The 14,565-nt window shown below is 46.5% G+C and overlaps 1 protein-coding gene across 9 annotated transcripts in view; it reads right to left on the bottom strand.

Annotated features, from left to right (window-relative positions):
- TMEM229B (transmembrane protein 229B) overlaps positions 1-7,160 on the bottom strand; it is a 32,615-nt gene extending 25,455 nt beyond the window's left edge. Inside the window, exon 1 of one of the 9 annotated variants that reach the window (XM_042864253.1) lies at positions 7,024-7,160. The gene's annotated coding sequence lies outside the window, so the exon portion shown is untranslated. Of the gene's footprint in view, positions 1-2,486; positions 2,643-2,697; positions 2,837-2,980; positions 3,257-3,282; positions 3,661-5,632; positions 5,655-6,693; positions 6,779-6,998 lie in introns of those variants that run through there. The other 8 variants (XM_042864209.1, XM_042864298.1, XM_042864243.1 and 5 more) reach the window with 8 other exon arrangements.
- Positions 7,161-14,565: the final 7,405 nt, after the last annotated feature.

Raw genomic sequence — 14,565 nt, forward strand, 5'->3', positions numbered from 1 at the left:
CAGTGGTGCAGCCATTCAATAAAAAAAGGAAGAAAGAATCTGAAGCCCACTGTTATGCAAGACTTGGGCTCCTCTCAGATGCCAACACCAGCAGGCAAGTGCTGCACGTCAGTAAGCGAAGGAGCAGCACTCATCCAGTGAGAACTGGATGGAAATGAAATTCTTGGCTGCCAAGTGGCTACTTGCGTGTTCCTTCACCTGTTTGCTTATGCTTTTTCATGATTTGCAAAGTGCACTTGAGAAGGAAACTCAGGTCCATGCCACTACCTGGTAATTAAACTGAGATGTTCCACCAACAGCGAAGCCCTTGAGCAGCACCCAGGCTCAGTTTATCTAAAGCAGAAAGCAAACAACTTCTCAGCAATGCACCCCCACCCTCTAACCCCTGCAAGACCTCCACGGAGGGTGATGCAGATGTCACCCAAATGAACCCAGCACGCCCTTTCCTCTGTCCTTTGGTTGAGGTTTCCAGCTGCGCATGGAGCAGCCAGGCCCTGGGATCCCTAGACTCAAGGTACTTAGAGCACAGAACATGGCACTCCCTCCCAAAGGCAGGAGGTAGGGCTGCACCATCCCATGAGATGACATCTGGGCTGGAAGAGGAGCACAGCAACAAGATTGCAAAACTCCATAAAAAGTAGCTTTCGGCCACCTGCAAAAAAACAAAGCACCTTCAAGATTAGGAGCATCCTTTCCCAAACACCTCCACATCAGCACACTGTGGCTTCTGGAAGGCCTTCAGTCTCAGAGTGCTCCTAAAAGCGCTGGCACCAGCGAGAACTGGAGAGCCTTGGGCCGGTGCTCCACAAGCCACAGGAGCTGCAAATGCTGCTGTGGATGGTCACCAACAAGAAGCAGAATTTTAGAATAACCAACAAGAGTCTATTTTGTTGTTGTTGCAGTTACCCTGCAGAATTTCTAAGACAGATCCTGTAATCTATCAGGTAGTCAGGTTTCAAACAAAATCCCCTAAATCTGCCTTATGTTATCGGAGTCCTACTTACTGTTTCTCCATGCACACTTCACTGCTGATGTTCCTGCCATTCCCTTCTTGCTAAGACAATGAGAACGAACCAGCTGGCTCTACATACAGGTTCTTGTGCATTACTGCATCTCTCAACACTCAGGTCAAATGGGTCGCAGTGGTGTTCAAGGTTCCCCACAGCTCACCACATTTCCCTGATGTGTGCCTTTTAACATCAGTCTCTCACTCATTTTCTTACCTCTCGCGTTCCCAGGGATGAGCCATGGCCTGCTCTTTACAAGCTGGTGAAGGCCCGTGGGAGAGAATGGCTGTTTCCTTATATACACACTTACTTACACTTCATTATTTTGAACAGCTCATCTAACATTTGTTCTGTTGCTTTCAGGTTCTGTGAATACATTTCTGTAAAACCACGGTCAAACCTGACCTCACAATATGGCAGTCAAGCAGGAGGGGAGTTAAAAGGAGCAATTCTCACAGAACTCCACCTACACGTGCTTCATGGAGAAGTATAGAGCATGTTACATCATGAAAGCAAAGTCACTGGCTTTTTGGTAACTGAAGGCAGGGTACAGTTGCTTAGCAATTTATCTGATTACCATTTTTCAAGTATCACATGCACACTTAGAGATGTTGCATAATAATGTCTCACTTTCATGTTTCCTAACCCAATTAAAAAAAAATAAATCTACCAAACTTCTGCCAAAATTAATACCTATAGCTGTATCTGGCAAAAGAGAAAAGACAATATAGCAGCTCAAAAGCGAGTTGAAGCATTAATATTCCTGAATATAAATGGCTTTCAGAATGTCTCTATGAAAGCATTTTATTTTATCCACTTCTCTGCGAAATGACAGTAGTAATTCCTCCCTCACAGAGAGGCACCAAAATTCATTAAGAACAGTAAGATTTTCAGATGAAAGATGCTGAGGAAGCATTGTTGTTAGCACTTACAGCTTATTTAGTACTCCAAACATTGTTAAGCCCTGGTCCGAAGAGCAGCAAATTCTAGTCATTGTCATAACATTGTTAGGGAAACAAGGACTGTCCAGTCTCACACCATGCAAACTACAATTCTAACACGAGAATCTACTTTCACCACCTAGGAAAGAAAAAAGAAAACAAAATCCAAAATTCCCCCCCACTCCACAGTACATACCCCAACCTGAGGCTGCAGTACTAAGCACTGCTGCAGCTCCTGGAGCTGCTACTTCGAAAAAGCAGAGGTAAATCAGAACATGTGCATACATGGCATTTTTAGAAAAGAACATGTTGTACCTATCGATCTGCTCTTTGAAAACCTAATTACACTGTAGCTAATCCATGAAAGAATTGAATCTTCAGCTGCCTTTGCAGTGAGCAGTAATAGCTAATAATACAAATATCAAAACTAGGCACTGTTTCCAAAAGGTTATAATCAGCTCAAAGAAGAACTTGCACCATAGAGATAGATCTTTTGCATATCCATGAGATATATTCCATTAAAACATAAAGTGTCTACCTTATACATGCACCTCTGTCTTCAACTGCACAGAAAGCAGCTCAGCTGCCTGGAGCTCCACTTACAGCACATAGTTCCTGTCAGCTGAAGTAACCAAAGGTAAAGTTTTGGAAACCCAGTATCTCATCCCCATGGCAAAGTATTAACCCGCAATGAGAAACCCCAAGCAAGGACAGCCAAGCTCTATACTGCTACCAAGTAATTATCTTACTTTCACCGCAGCTCCTCTCTTGCTAGTAGACATTAGAGCAATTTTATAAACTCTGCCCTACATCCTGCAGCTCTTGTGCAAGTCCACAACCAATTAAAGGCTTAATAGAGAGACCTGCCTTGGAAAGACCTGCTGGATCAAAATAAACCCAATCACATGGCACCTATCATGCCGCTAGTGGGAACCACATGCACATTTTGAAAACACCAGGCACCACAAATAGAAATCATTTCTCACAAAAAGAAATCATTTATCTTCTGGGACATACTGGAAACATCCTTACCGTGAGCCTCAGCCAATCCAAGATCCAAGGAGGACCCCTCGGCTGAAGAGCATCCTGCAGGCTGTGCACACCCAGCTCTGCCAACACCACCAATCGCAGCAAGAACCCACCCCACCTAGAGCTGTGTATGGATGCAATTCAGCCAGAAGTTCTTAGCCAAATTAAGCTGGTGGAGCTGGGTGAGTCTGACCATCTCCCACTCATATATTCTGGGCAAAAACAAACCAAGGAAAAGAGGCACTTGAGAGCACGCTGTGTCACAGCTGTCTGTACAAGAAGAGAGCTTCCCCCATCAGAAATACCTCGTTATCTCCCACATGAGTCGAGAAGCGCAACACGGTGCCTGGCAGCAGCCCCAGTGCAGGCTCAGCACCAGAGCACCTGAGCGTGGGGCAGCTGGGAAGGAGCCCTCCCTGTTTTGCTGTTCGTGCTATCAGCACTTATCCAATGACTCCTAATGCTTGGATCTTATGCAATGAAAGCAAGACGGCACACATTTGTGGTAGAGAAGATTCTCTCTGTAATCTAATCCAGCTTTGACAGAAGCCTGCGAGGGCGGAGGGGATTGAGGTTGTGGCAAACTTCTGTGCTGGCAACAATAAAAATCTAGAACAAAACAAAGGTAACAAAATGCTACTCTCTTTTATACAGACCAATTAGACGCCTCTGAACTCATACACGAACGACAATCTCATTCAGATGTGGCTACAAATAAATTTCTAAAGCAGCTGAACTTTTACTTAGCCTACGGGGACATATTAAAGAGCGATATATACCTGCAGGTAGATGCCCTTCAGCTTTGTTTTAAACAGCCCATGAAATGTCCAGGCTCTATCTTGCACCACATCTTATTGGAAGCACCATTTCCCACCAGGAACTCTGACCTCTGACTAATCAGAAATGAGCAGAGATGTTGGTCATCTGTCCAGAAAGCCTAAGCCTTCACTAGCCTTGTTCTGGCTGCCTGCACAGTCTTTTCACCAAGAGCTCAGATACCATCTGGATGCTCCTGTTTCATGTGTTGTCACAGAAACGCAAGGACCATTATTTCTGCTGTACAGTGTGAGACATTTCCACTCCCTGCCTGGTCTGCACTAAGCATCTGAACACCTTGGCCTCCAGCAACTCTCCAAAGCCTTCACCTGGAGATAGGCAGCATTCTACAGGGAGCAGTGGGGCCTTTTCCTGCCTCCTGCTGGCAAACAATTTATCCAAGTAATTGACCCATTTTCTACAGAATAATTAGCCCAGGGGAACGACACACTACTGCCCTTTAATTAGTCATGTTAGTAGCTCTCTTGTTTTACCTTGTAATAATAGCAGCCAGAGACTAAGGAAAAAAAAATCCACAAAACAAATAAACAAACAACTTGATTTCATTTCCTTAAATACAACATCCTTAAATGCAACCCAGAAACAAAGAGTCCTAATGCACAAATACCAACAATAAAATTTCCCATTTATTCTGCAATTCCCAGGCCAGCCATCAGGACTCCTTCATACCACTGCATTGGGCTTCTCTTCTCTGGATGCTCTCCCAATTGCTTCTCCTTCATCTTCCATGATCAGAAACTCCTCTTGGGGTTCAGATGGCTCTTGGTAGGGCCATCACCTCCCACCTCCCCAGACCTCCCACTGCAATCAGCCTCACCTGGCTCATTGCTGGTGCTGCAGAGGAAAACAAGAACTGCAGTTGGTGGGTGAACTGCGCACTGAGAGAGAGCACCCTTCCTGCACAGCACAAGGGACCACCCACAGCCCTGTAGTGTGAGAACTGGGTGCAGCCATCACTGTACCCAAATGAATGAGTGATGTGCATATCTCAGGACACTGCAGCACAACTCACCCTCTTGATGTGAAGGAATAAGCAGACTAACAAATTAAAAGGCCAAGGGGATCCTGCATCTGCACTCCTTAGAACTTCTTCAAGCTGCTGAACTGAAGTACAGATCTTAAAAAGATACCTCAGTCTGAAGGCTCCAAACACTGCCAGATCCACCACCTCACCCAAAGAACCCTTCCCCCCTCGCTTCAAGGTTAAGTTCATCTTAACCTCGCGCTATGACACTGCCAGTAGAACTGCAGAGCCCCATGGCCAGACACCTTCCATATCTATGCAGGGCCCTGTGCTGCCCTCAGCCCCCATCCACCACTGCCCACGACTCACACTGTGGCCCCTGGTTCTGTCCTGCAGCCTGCCCTGGGACCCAGCATCCAGAGTCCCAAAATCAGACCTCCCCAGAGTAAGCTGCTTCAGCCTCCTGCCCTGCAGCAGGATCATGCCTCAGAGGCACAGAAAACCACATGTACAGAGGGGCACCACAGTTTGGTTTGGTACCCTCAGGGTACACCGTGAGCATGGTGGTGCCCTGTGGGCAGATCTTCTGCCGTGCATTCCCCAGCACCTGCAAAAGTGGCCACAGAGGCTCACACCTGCATCTCAGTCCCTCCTCTTTTGCTATTTCCTGTGGATGTTTCATCTTTTCAGGGCTTTCTATTTATCCCCAAGCAGCAGCGAACCCCGTTTTCAGCTGATGCAGCTCATGTATTGATGCATCAGTGTACTCACAAGCCACGAACAACACTCTGGGCAATCCGGTCCCTTTGCAAATCCCAACATAAGGCTCCATCGTGGAACTGCCAACACCTCACCTGCAAATATCCCCATCCCCTGCAGGTAATATTCTTCCTGGGAATTGGGAGGGAATTGGAACAAACCTGCCAAGCACATGATGCCAGAGAACAATACCAAACATTTCATCTGACAGAGATGCGCCGCCTATGCTGCATGATTTGGGGGACTTTGCACGTCGGCTCTCCCCCCGGGCCGGCGATGCGGAGCTCCCCGGGAAGCCCCGCGTTGCACAGCGGCAGACAGAGAGGGGACAGGGGGAGGGCGATCCTCCCTGCGTCCCCGCGCCGCACAACCAGGGGACAGTAGTCAGAACCCTGCTGCAGGGGATGGGCGGGAGGAAGCACATTTTCCATTTCGCAAAAATTCAGCTGTTCTGGATGTTTTCCATACCAAAAATGGAACAAGAACAAACATCCCAAGACCGATTTAAATGTAAAAGCAGCGGCAGAAGGATATCCTCGTTTCAGCGGCGCTGATATCCGGGTTCCTGACCTCCCGGCACCGCAGCACGAGCAGTTCCCAGGGCTGCGGAGGAATCACTGAGGGGGCTGTCGGCCCCCCACCCCCCGCCCTGTTCTGGGGGGCTGAACACGGATTTGTCCTTTCCCAGCACAAAGAGTTAGTGAAACCAATACAACCGGGACATTTCACAACATCTCGCTTTGTTCAAAACACGTCACATCTCAGAAGAAAAGCAGCCCCAGCCTCCCCATCCCCGCAGCTCCCTCCGCGCCCCCGTACCGCCGCACCCCTCGACAGCGGCGGCTACGCTCGGGGTCGCGGCTCCCCACTGCTGCTCCCGGGAGGGGGCGACTGCGGATCCCGCCGCCGCCTTTGTCTGTCCGAGACCGGCGCCCGCCCGGTTACCCTACGACCGCCCGCCGAGCGGGAGGCGCGGCCGCGGCCCGGCGGTGCAGGCGGCCCCTGCCGCCAAACCGAAAGCGGTAGAGCCGGGCGCCCGCCCTCCGCCCCGGGCGGCGCATCTCCGGCTGCGGGGAGGCCGCCAGGCGCCGGCGCGCCTCCCGGGCAGGTGCCGGGCGGCCGTCGCGTCCCCCCCCGCCGCGGGCCCTCGCCTCACCGGGGTCCATGGGTGCCCTGCGACCGGCGACGGCGAGAGGCGAAACGCGCCCGTGACACTCGCCCGTAGTGTGGATGCGGTTGCAATCTGCACATGCTCGCTTCCGACAGCCGGCCTTCCCCGCCACCTTCCCTTAACTCTTTCCCAACTGCCTCGCATCGCCTTCCGCCCCTCCCGCACCGCGGAGGGGCTGCGGGGTCTGGGCCCGGAGTTCCCCGCACGGCGCGGTGGGTGCGTGCCGCAGAACCCGTCTTCCGAGCCCTCCGGGAGCCCTCCCGAGCGGTTGCTCTGCGGGTGCGCGGTACCTGCGGTGCGGTCCTTCGTATTTACCCTTCCGAAGGAATCCCCGTCCGCAGAGCCCGGGTGGCCGTGGGGCTCAGACTGAACCGCCTGCTGCTGGAGCCGGGAGCAGAGGGACGTCTAACACCACTATCAGGGGAAATATTTGTCTGTAGCTTAGCTGGTAAAGAGTGAAACATAATCCCCTCAAGAAGTGTTTTTCTACCCAGAAGGATCTCTCCAGATTGAAAAAAAATGGCCTAAAGAAGGAGAGTAAGAAAATAAATTTAAGGCATAAATAGTAGAGCAGATTAAATTCCTCTCTCCTTCCGCATTAACTCTTCTGCAGCACGAGAACATGGGAGAGTGAAGTGCCTTTCTCTAGGGTTAGAAACCAGGAGACTGCAACTTCAAGCCAGAGCTGAGGAGCGGACATCTCAGTGCCCGGGGGCAGGGTAGGCAACACGGCCACGTGCCACCACTTGGGAGGGCTGCGGTGGGCAGCAGCAGGTTAATGTGTTACCTTCTTCCAGAAGGGAAAGAGATTTCTGTGTCTGTTACTTTACAGAGAGAACCGAGTGTGTCATGGTGTAGGAGACTACCTCCAGTAACATCATTGGGAGGGGAAGTGGCCCAGCTCCTGGCCCTGCGTTTCAGCCACCTCATCTCTGAGTTCCCCACTCTGCCCAGGTCACTGCTGCACCTTGTTTCTCCCAGCCCCCGTCTCTCGCTCTCCCCTGTCCCCTGCAATACCAGGAAGGATGAGCTCATGTTTTCAGCAGAATAAAGATGCTTTCATGACCTCTGTTTAATGATTCAGCGGTTTAGAGATCAATAAAAACCAATCACTGTGATGAGGCAGCACCAGCCTGGCTCAGGCCTGAAGCACTCACAGGAATGGGTTCCCAAAAAGCCTGCCCACAGACTGGTACCACAGGTGCTGCATGGATGCACGGCCCCATCGTGGCCCCGATGCTCCAAGGGCCCACACACTGTGCACAGAGCTGTGGCTGCTCTGAGGATGCCACACTGCAGCAAAGCGCCTGTCAGAGTGTCACCTGACCACACAATCTCTCTGCGAGAGCTGGAGTGTCAGAAAGATGGAGTGTTTTAAAGGGGAAATGGAGAATAACACGACCAGCCCTATCCCAGTCAAGGTGTGCCAGCTGCGATGGTAGCGCATGCCAGTGACCTCAGGCTGGCTTAAAAAAAATAAACTGTTTGATGTATATTTCAACAGAGCCAGGAAGGAAAATGCTAAGATAGATAAGGTATCTCTGATGTTGTAGAAGCACCTTTAAAATACCGTATCTGATCAAACAGATGCAGAAGACAGCAGTCAGATGCTACGCTCTTGTATTTTCTGTGAAACAGCATCCTCCAGAAAGTGCTGAGCATTGTGCCAGAGAGAGAGCGTGAGAGAGATCATTTCACAGCATGAGGCAGCACGAATATTTCACAGCATGAGAGCAGAGAATGCCTTACGAGGAGCAGAGGAAAGGTCAAAGAGAAAGGAAGAGGAGAGCTAAGAGATACCTACAAGAAGGAGAAATCAACAGCCAGAGACAGACCACAATAAATGAGAAGCACACATAGGGAACATATAAATCTGCATTCTCCTCCCTAGTCACAGTAAGCAGGGAGGAAGGAGGAGGTGAGGAGAAAGGAGAGGGCTCCAAGAGTAAGGAAGGAGGTAGCAGCAAGGCAGGGGGATGGAGACTAGGGCTGCTCTGTTCTGAGTGACAGGTAGGAGGGAGACAGCCCGAGAGCACCTGGGGTGGTGCTGTGTCCCTCGGGCTGGTCAGGCCCCTGCCTGTGTTTGCTGGTCCAGAAAAGCTATTGTTTCTCCATCCAGCTTCCCTTCTTTTAGCCTGAGCTAGTAATGGAAAAGCTAATGGAACCAAAATTATAAAATGCTGAAACATGCAGTAAGATAAGCCTAGAGGCATAAGGATCCCCAGAATTGCCCACTCGTGTGCTCCTTGAGGGCCAGCCAGAAACAAGCACTGATTTCTGCAGAACACTCAAATGTGTGCAGGGTGCTGGCTCTGAGATGGAAATTTGCAGTGACCTACAGGTGCCCCAGCACCTCTGCAGCCATCTATAAACAGGCAGCAGAGATGTGGCTGATCCTATTAACTGTCTTATAACTGCATCACAACTGTCTTGCCTTTATCTGGAAAAAGAGATCATACACAGCACCAGGCCTGGATCTATATGTGCATCCAGAGCCAGAGGTCTCTGCACTACACCAGTTCTGGAAGGATTTATTCATTTGGTGCAGTACCACACCTGAACATACATAAACATCCCAAAAATTGGCATAATCACATCTGCTTAGTACCACAATCTAGTCTTTGAGCACACTCAGAGTACAGCATGGACATACTCAGGCTTGTTCCTCAGTCATCCACCCCAGACTAGCAGAGCCTATTCTCCCACTCTAAATTGTGTTTATTTATGGCAAAGTTGTCAGACTGAAAAAGAAGGATGACTTATTTCTTCAGGGACTCTTAATGCGGTCATTACAGCAGTGTCTGAGTGCATCACAAATACCACTGCGAGCCCAGTCATCCCTAGTGAAATCAGATCTCACTCTGCAGACTGGGGTTTGAAGCCCAGACATGTCACAGTCAAAAGGAATCATAAATTTGAGCCTTCTCTTTTCCTCCAGAGATTTTTGCTTCATACGGCTTCTTATATTTACATTTCATTTGTGAACACTCATCCCTTCTGTAAATCCAGCCTCAGTGCGGAGAGAGGGAAAAAAAAAAAAAAGAAAGAAAAGAAAAGCACCTGGGAAATCAGGAACTCCTATTTTTCTTCCACTTTAATTCCATGACTTCTACTTTTATTACTTTGGAATTAATGGAAGATGGGACTTGCCAGAGAAAAAACTTTTCCAGTGAGAACTTTAACCACCTGGCTCATGAAATTACTCTTCCCCCCTCCTGCATACCTGAGGATGTCCTGCAACTGGGAATTGAGAATTTCATCTCTCTGGGTAAATAAACAGAGAGCATCTCCTTTCTATTCTATGTAATAAATCCCTCACAGATGTACAGGCTTCTCTACCAGAAAACTGAGAAACAATCCTGAAGCTTACAAAGAAATTGAAGAAGTTAATTTCTCCTTCCCCCCCCCCCCCCCCCTTTTTCTGAGGGGTCCCCTATCACTGTGTTGCCGCATGTTCTCCAGACAGAAAGAGGAAGTGTTTTTAAGACTACCACAAGTCACATGCGGTTTCAGAGCAGACTAACCTACTTTTTGTGTTGCTTGAACAGATTTTAATGCGTTAACATGGAAATTGCTCCCTCTATCTTTTCATTGAAGGTAGAGAAAGCCATAAGCCAAGGATTTTCACTACCTTCACACTTCCAGGGAGTTCATGGAAGAAAATGTAGTTTCTCAAATATGAACCCTTTAAAGTGGAGATTTCCTCATGCAATGTGTTTTTTCCCCGCCCCCCCCCCCATGTAGCTGGACTTTTTTTCCACTGTAGGCCCTATCAAAGCACATTTGCTTTCTTCTCCTGACTTCAGGCACTAACATCATACCATTCCTGACAAGATCCATGGCCTACAAAGGGACTGAAGTAGGACTTAGGTCCACACAAGTTCTTATCATATCTCTGCCCCAAATTCAAGGCATTTAAACACCTATTAATTTAACCACTTGCATGCCAGGTTCTGCAGTGGGACCATACGCTGCACTCCACCAATAAGGTACAGCCCTTGGGGTTGCCTCAAAATGCTGGAGGCTAGGCAGTAAACTTCAAAAAAGACAGATGTTTTTGAGAATGCTTCCTTCCTCTCTGAAACTGTTAAAGTAATTCCCTTCCAGGAGCATGCTCTTTGCTCTGGGTATTAATTGTAATAGGAAAGTTCACATGCTTTGGGCTACATGCTTTTTTAAAAGGCATACTTTCCACTGTAGATACCTACAGTACCTTATGGTTCAGTTTCAGAGCTGAACTCTCACTATGCAGGATGGGTAGGGAAGAGATCCTACCAAAGTGACACACAGCAAAGCATTCCTCCTGTCCAGGCAGCCTACTTAGGAAAGACAAGTGTTCCACTTCAATATGTACATGGGAAGGAATGTTGCAGCAGAACATTTCCACAGAAACCAAAGCTTTTGAGTTTCCTCTCAGGTGTTGTTTAGGGACCACTTTGGACTGACAGATAAATTGTTTGGTGCTGGCATCCTGCACTGCTGCCATCATCCTTTCAGGTGGACTGAGTAGATATCAGCCAGAACAGACCAGCAAGAGCTGCAGAGCCAGCAGCAGGCAAGGTGCATCATGACTGATGCCTCGTAAAGTAAGATTCTGTTTACCTTTTTTGGAAAAATAAATAAGCCCTTACAGTTTCTATTTTGGCTTCATTGCCAGGCAGAAGTAAATACCACATATGTGAAAACTGCAGATCCAGAAGGGTTTAGAGGGATCTCTGTTTTCCGTTATTTTCCCAGGTTTAACAAATTTCAAACATCACTTTGGAGAAGAGAAAGCCACCATACAACACTGCACATGCACAGCCCTTCTCAGCCCAATAACTTATTTTGTGGGAAAGCATTGTCCATTAAAAAGTGTCAGGTGATGGGAGCATTGGAGACTTGGTCTCTGCTCACAGACATGCTTCAAGCATCCCCATGGGCCCCAGATTCACTTCTCTGTGTTTGCTTCCCCAGCTGTAAACCAGAACTTATTTCCTTCTCTCAAAGGCTGAGAAGTACGCCAGTAGAAAGCAGGAAAAGGAGATGTTATATTCAAAGATTTCTAGAGTGTCTAGAAGCAACCCAGTGCTATCACTTCCAACATATCTTGCAAGTCTGAGCCAGCTAAAAAACAAAGAGAAAAGAGAAGGAGCGTGATTCACCTAAAATACTTTTGAATGTCAGTACCAGAGATGGGATAATTATAATAAATAATTCTATTTCATAGAGTGCCTCTGGTATGCATTATACTGCAAAATGGTTGAGAGACTAAGCATTTCTGTAGCTGTAATTCTTATTTATACAACACGACATTGTTTGCAAAGTGCTCTGCACAACAGTAAAATGACAAGTGCCTGCTCTAAGTAATTACAGTACAATTCGAAAAAATTAGTCAAGTAATAGTAATAAACCAGGAAGAGGAGGGAAGTGGATGGGGGAAAATGATGGAAAAGACTTGAATTACAATAAAGAATAATAAAGAATGTTGGGAGCAACTAAACTGTATAAAAGAAGTAAAAAAAGTGTTCCTCTGAGACCTGAAACGATGTGCAAAGTGAATCAGTCAAAGGAATACATAGGAATTATTCAGAGCAAAGAATCAGTTTGACTCTTTACTTTCATGTATCAAATACTTACAAGGAGCTGCTTGAGAACATTCTACAGGCCAAGGGCTTTTGAATAATGAAAACATCTGGGATGAATGAAAGCTGTTCACAAGTAGGGCTGAAGCAGCAAGAGGAGCTAAATCTGTCAGATAAGCTGTCTACTATAAATACATTATCAGCTCTTCCCTTTTCCATTCTGCATTGCCTGAATTTCCTTTAAAGTTCCATTAGTGATGAGACTCTTCAGTTTCTTTCCTAAATTGTTATTTGGAATGGCTGCACAATATCAGCAGCATCCATGCTTTGCCCTCAAGCCATGAATGCCTCCCAAGAGCTTGGGAGAAGGGAAGTTTTCAGGGACTTGAATCATAATAGTATTTAGGCACCTAGATACTCAGGTCACTACTATAGGGAATCTCAAAAGCAATTTAGCAGCAATTCATGATTATTCATTTTGGTGATCCAAATATCAAGTAACATTTTGGAAAATAAGGTTCCTGTGTTCAAGCACCTAAATAATGTTGAAAAGCATGTCCAATGACCCACTGTTGTTGTTTTTTTTCCTCTGCATCCCAACTTCCATTCATGTCTTTTAGAAATACTTCATCTGTTTTTGTTAATATGATGTGTGCAGGAGGCTGAGTTACTTACTTGCCATTGGTGCACATCACAGCTAAAGAAAGAAGTTTCTAGACAGAGCAAGGAAGGGAAAAGGCAATCGCTCAGCAACTTCTATTTCACATGTATAATAGCAGTCCACCTGGCAAAGTGGCCGCCTACAGGAATATTAGAACAAAAGTCCCTGACTGATTTTTCTCTATACAGTCCTCCAGTTTCTTTCACTAGTTTTCTTCCACTAGTTACCTCAACTACCTTGACTCATCTTGCTATCATTAAACGACAGCACATGAGAAAAGTCACATGTTTAGGTACAGCTTATTGACATAATCATCATAACAAATACATGCTCTCCTGCAGCATTATGAATCCCAGTTATCAGTATCACCTACAGTGACCTCTTAGATATCATAGACCATTCATTTTCACAGAGATTTTCTAGTTTAAACACTATAAATCATGCTTGACAATTTGTATCTGGCTGTCGGCTAGTAAGGAAGACATCTAATCTCGAGATGAAGACATAAGGAGATGAAGGATTCACCACATGAGCTTGTCCTGGTGGTTAATCATTTTCTATCTCATTCTTCACTTGAATTTGTCTGGCTTTATAACCCCTGCACTAAGATCTCACTAAGATTTACCCTGCTCAGAGGCCTTTCCTTCTCGTGTTTTACTCCTCCAACTATACCAATTCATTAATCAAACCATAAATCAAGGCATCTCCTTTTCAGTTAGGAAGATAAGTTGGGCACTGCAAGTTTTTTTTGTTTGTTTGTTTGTTTTAAATACAGTAAATCAATTTCTTTAGATCTTGAATAACAGCAAAGCTTCTTCCACACCTTCCCCAGTTTCTCAGCAGCCTTTGAAAATAAATATCCTGCATATGATTAGCCTCAGAGGCAAAATAAAGTACCACAGAGGCAAAATAAAGCATCCTGGTACTTTTACTCATCATTTCCCTGTTTATGCATGCACGGATTGATTTCACCCTTTTCGCCACAGTATCTTGCTGGAGTGAAACTGCTCCTTATGACCCTGATCCCTTTCAGACCACTGTTTTCTAGGGTAGAGTTTCTGATTACACATCTCCTAGCCTCCTATCTGGTTCCCATATGCATAACTTTGCATTTGGCTGTAGCAAAAGGCTCTTTACTCCAATATGTCTGATCTGTCAAGTGATTGAGCCTGCTTTATAGCAATGCTTTCCCTTCATCATTACCATTTCACGAGGCTTTATATATCTGCATATTTTGCCACCAGTGAGATTTAATTATTATTTACTGTAATGAATAAAGTGTTGAATAAAACTGCAGCTAGAACTTTTTAATAACAACAATCCTGTTGTCACATGTTTCTCTCAATGAGTGGAATTCACAGGGTACAAAGATCCAGTGCTGCCTACATACATTGACTCCTATCAAGTGAGGACTCTGTTGGTAACCAAGTTATTTCACCATGGGACCACAGAAAAATGGAGCTGGAAAGCACTTTATGAACATCCTGGTCATTGTCCTTACCAGGGCAATAATTTTAATGCTAATTCTTGACATTTTTTCTAACCAAGATTATTCTGTTGTTGGAAATACATATCCTTAAGTTTCCTCATTCTTTGAGAGATGATTCTTTATCAGTTAATACTCCTCCCCCC

This window comes from Lagopus leucura, unplaced genomic scaffold (genome assembly GCF_019238085.1).
Source record: "Lagopus leucura isolate 7727_CA_CO unplaced genomic scaffold, USGS_WTPT01 Super-Scaffold_1, whole genome shotgun sequence".
NCBI classification, from domain to species: domain Eukaryota; kingdom Metazoa; phylum Chordata; class Aves; order Galliformes; family Phasianidae; genus Lagopus; species Lagopus leucura.